This window comes from Bos grunniens, chromosome 3, assembly GCF_055505025.1.
Source record: "Bos grunniens cultivar Pamir isolate PY7600 chromosome 3, Bosgru_T2T1.0, whole genome shotgun sequence".
NCBI lineage: Eukaryota > Metazoa > Chordata > Mammalia > Artiodactyla > Bovidae > Bos > Bos grunniens.
This window is the reverse complement of record NC_141167.1, coordinates 60,191,635-60,196,972: the sequence shown is the minus strand read 5'-3', so window position 1 is coordinate 60,196,972 and position 5,338 is coordinate 60,191,635.

Genomic DNA, 5,338 nt, shown 5'->3' with positions numbered 1-5,338 from the left:
TGATGTGCTTTCTTCCACTGGCTATACACATGGAAACTAAGTAAAAATCTTGAAAGTGAAATACCCTGAGAATAGAATCATTCAACATATAAACTTGTTTTGACTTCTTGAGAAAAACAAGGGGGAGAATGAAAAAGGAAAGAAACAGAGATTCAACCATTACATTTTTCTGCTGATCCTGAAGGCATGTGTGTTTTTTGATATGATTTAATTACAAACAATTTGATTCATTTAAAAAAATAAGGAAAGAAGGGAGGGACAGGAGGAAGGGTAAGACAGAAGGAAAAAGAAAAATCTTAAAATGAAATCATTAAAATCTGGAAACTGTAAGGAGCCTGAGAAGTGTTCTAAACCAGATCACATTTTGGTAATCTCTTCTTTCCCTCGGACTACTGTTCACCCACCTTCTTCTTGATCAATCACACTGAAAGGAAACCTGGCCCATTCTCGTGTTAGATGCATCTAATGTATTCTTCAGTTTTTCCTTATGTTGAATTTTAATCTGCATTCCAATAACTTATACTTACGGGTTCTTATTTTCTCCTCTAAGTTTACCAAATTATGTCCACTCCCTTTTTCTCACAAGCCCTTCAGTACCTGAAGACCTATAGTTTCAGCCACCTCAGACCCCCAGATCTATGAGAAACCCAGTCTAAGCAGAAGCACAGCAAGCAGAAGCAGACCATCCCTCAAAGGAAATGCGGCTTTGGGAGCCGGCTATGACATCATTGTGATTAGAGAAGATGTTGTAGCTGGACCCCTGGGTTGTCGAGCATTTGTTAAACATTAAGCAGTGAAGCCCATCTCCACAGGGAAACTAGAAACAACTGTAAATGGGGTCAGACTTGCCCAAGGGAGCCTGAGGCAGAAGTATTCTGACACAAACAGAAAGGATTGATGTCTCTGATGTAGTTAGTAAGGCAGTTCTTACATTGCAGTTTGGTTCAGTAACATGGGAATTATTTGATTCTACTGAAGCTAAAGCAGAAAGCCTGTTCATAAAGGCATTGTTTTGTCCCATGCGGGAGACCACGGGGAACTAAAGAATCTATGAAGGAGGATAGAAGATGGCAAACACAGTGGAGCATCCAGCTCCAGGAAGACTAACAGGAAGTTCCACAGCAGCTCAAACACAGGGCCCTCGAGATGATAGATGAGCCCTGTGTAGGGAGAGTGATTGCAATAAACTGTGTGAACTCAAAACTCAGTCAGGAAGGAAAGCAAGACTGAAGAGAGCCTGCTCTTTATAGAAAAGGGATATATTTTCTTCAAAATTTCAATTGCAAAAAAAAAAAAAAAAATTTCAATTGCAGATTTTCTGCAGATACACTTGAAGTTGTGACCCAAGAACTGGTACACAGAGAGTAATGTTTAAAATGCGGCAGCTAACAAATTTAGAATAAAGTTTCTTTGTTCTTGTAGAAAAATTCTTCACATTCAAACCCACTGCATAAAAGAGAGAGGACTAAATATCCGAGAAATAAATCTTAGATAAGAAAGCAACACAACATAAGAGCCAGTCAAGTAGGACTAAACATGCTGAGGTCAAGAGGCAAGTTACATTAGTGGAAATAAATCAGTGGATTATAGGCCCTCTGACCATCAAGACAATCCTTATCCATGATCCTAATGAAAGGAATGGACAGGAATTGTTTGGACCCACCTATCAGATCTTGATTAGACCCAAAAATCAATAGCTTCACTAGCATCTTGATAGCACTAATAGGAAAAGTCATATTTCCTATAACTGAATGACTATAAGTAAAATGTTAGAATTAAAGAAATTTGCAAGTGATTCCAAACAAAACAAAACAAAACAAAATTTGCATTCGTGTTTCTTTATGTTATTAAATTAGGCAACATTATTCTTAGAAATTACACCTTTTGGGTGGTTTCTCAACTCACAATGAACTTTCTTTTTGACCCATTTACCTTCTAAAACAAGCCCTTGATGACTTTATTTATATTGATTTGTTCCCAAGTTAGAGCAATTGTATTTTCCATAGAAATTATGCAGAAGGAATTCTAGCTCAGTTTGGTCCTGTGTTTTTAACAGGGTGTTATAGACTCAGTGTCCGCCATGTGGTCTGAAAAGCAGAAGAAAAGCCTACAGAGGAAGAATTCTGCAATGAAAATGCAAACAGGCAAATACGAGGTATACAGTCTTTTCTAATTTATGATTCTAACTTTACTTCCTAATTCCAATTTTCTTCTGGACTGAGGGCCAATATACACTTTCCAATATTTTTCAAGAGGTACCTGTATATATGTCTCTCTTTTGCGTTAACTGGTTTAATTATTTTTATTTGTTTTTACTGACGCGCAGAGTGCTATATACTATAGAACAGGCCTGTGTGTCCGTTTTGAGCAAGATTTTCCACAGACCTAAGTTCAGGCGTAAAATTATGTTTTTTACCAATGCTTTCCTGAGTCAATCTGAACAGCCTAGCATAAGCCCGGGAACTGCAAGCCTCTCAGAGAAGGCCTCTGGCAGAACTGAACTCACCTAAGCAAACATATCCATACCCGAGGCACCTGTCACGTGTCTGTACACTGATCTTGGTGCAAGAGTTTCCCTAGTGGACAAGATGCAGTCCTAACTTACAAGAAGACTGTCAAGTCTATGGAGGAGTCTACAAAGGAAATTTCAGTGCAAAATAGTAAGTCCTAAAATAGGAGTAAACCTGGATGATATGAGAACAGATATAAGAACAGATATTTCATTTTATAGAGACCCAGAAAAGATGTCCAAGGGAAATGAGGCAAAAGGCAATATCCAAAAGATAAGTAAAAATTAAGCCAGACTAAACAGTTAGGATAAAGAGAGCAGACTCCTATGTCAAAAGTCAAGCATGTCCCAAGCCTTATAGGCAAGAGTTAGCGTAAGCAACTCTTCACTGTATCTGGCACCTAAAATTCAGAATAGGAATAAAGTGAAAAAGAGCAAAGTCCAGATCCAAAGTGAGGAACTTGGATTTGATGCTAAAGGAAATGGAAAATATTTAATGGATTCCAAACAGGGGAGTTCCAAGACCAAAAATGTGTTTTAGGAAGATCATACTCTCCTAAACAGTTTGGAGGATGGTAAGCCTGCCTTCAAAGAGACCTGGAGAAGTAAATCGGTTCAGTGATCCATGCCAAACATAATGCCTAAGATTAACAGAGTAAGTGTAGGGATTGAGAAAATGAGAAAATATAGTGAGCTAATGACCAAAGTGTTCTGCCGGGGAAATTGTATCTAAAAAATATGAGCTAAAGGATCATGTCACTTCTTACCATGATCCAAAAACAAAAGGCCCTGATGATAAATATAATCACATCAGAATATTTCAAAAATAGCTTTTTGTTCCAGAAGAAAACTTTAAGTCTTAGTAATTCATAGTTATCTTAGCCTCAAAGGGCTCCAAGACTGGATTGAAAACTTTACTTAACCACTTTACTGCCACATAAGTTACAAAGTCTGGGGCCGGCCATAAAGATGTTAATTTAATGAATATTCATAATCAATAAATATTCATTAAACAACATTTCCGTTACAGGCATGCTGTTGCTTCTGGCAGGTCCCGCCTGCATGGCAGAGTGCACTTGTTAAATGAGTGTTGCTCATCGCAGAAACACCTTATGGGATTTCATGAAAGAAGCTGCGTTCATCTACAATACATACAGATATGTAGAGACAAGTTTGAACAAATTCTGTACAAAAGAAAAAAAAAGCTTTTCGTCTTTGGTAAAATGCTTGTGTTTCACACGTCAAATGTGTGGCCAAATATGTGAAATTCTATGGGGGAAACCAAGTAGAATTCAAAGAGTTTTATTTCTATCTCTATATGTGATGTAAGTGCAAAGGCAGTGGTCTCTAACAAGCTTGATGGCTGTCTGATGGAAGTTTTTAAATGCAAATGGAGAGTTGTGAGCATAAATGCTCAAAAAATTTTTTTCATTGGATGATGACTTCTGAGAAAACAATCTATTTAATATTAGATGAAATTGCTTTGATGCTGTATACATTTCAATTGGAGGATGTGTGTTCTGTTAAGATAAATTCTTTTTCTGAAAAATTTCACAAGCATTTTCATTAAAAACCCAGAAGAATTCTGTGTGACCACCACCCAAAGAATCTTCACATGTTCTTACACACTGATAATAATTTACAAAACTTACTGGATAGTGACAGTAAACAGACAAATACAACTACACAGTGTTATCTGGTTCAAAATTTTCTGCTTAAAAATGCTGCAAAAAGAATCAAATATTCAACAGTTTTCTACATACACAAGATCCTTTAGGACCCTTGTTTTCTGTTGATTCCATAGATTTCCTCAGGGAAGCAATTCTATTTTGTTGTGTTCTAAAAGTATGATGAGCTTCTAGTTGGCATATAGTAAAATTACTCTTCTTTCAGATACCTCACAGTTTTACAAGCCTGGATATGCACAGGCTTTACCCTAATTGGTGGGCAGTTAAGATAAGAAAAAAGTCCAGTTGTTCTCACACCAGGCAACTAATTCAGTGAAAAAGAAGATTCACTTGGCAAAAAGCATCTTAAGTACATGGCTTTAGTCTCTCTGAAAGAGCAAGGCAAATTAAGAAGCTATGGAAGACTCAGCAGCTTTGTGGGAAACTCGGTGAGTTTTGTTATTGCTGTTCTCAATTTTGTTGTTCATGTTGATTTTCATCATCGTGTAGTTTCTTCCATTGCACTTCCCTTCACATATTCTCAAACAACCTTCATTCCAAGAAAAATTAGTATACATGTAAAGGTAAGTTTGTCTCTCACAAATTGATCTTTATTTTTTCTTCACATCTTGGAACTTTGACTAATACTTGCATACTTTGGATAAAGTACTAAGTTTCATGCTTCTATAAGGATGACATTTACTGCTATCTGCCTTGACAGTCTTTGAATAGAAAATACAAGAGGAGAAAGGTTGGTGGAAAGGGCTTATTTCCTCAAGCATACAGATTGAATAAGATGCCTTAGCATGGACATCCCCTCAAAGGAAAAATGATACTCTTAAATTTTTCCAACTTTGCTTTCTGAGTGAACCTTCTCTTAGTAGGCCTTATATCACATAGTTTTCCTTTTAAAAAGGATGGTATAGAAACCACAGGACTCTCAAAGCCAAAGTAACTGCCTGCCTGTCAAATCCAAGTCATTAAGTAGCCAAATTAAATTTTTCATTTACTCAACAACTCTCACTATTGTTGTTTAATTGCTGTCATATCCAGTTCTTGTAACCCCATGGATTATAGCCCACCATGGTCCTCTGTCCACAGGATTTCCCAGGCAAGAATACTGTAGTGGTTTTTCACTTCCTTCTCCACATTTTCCTGACCC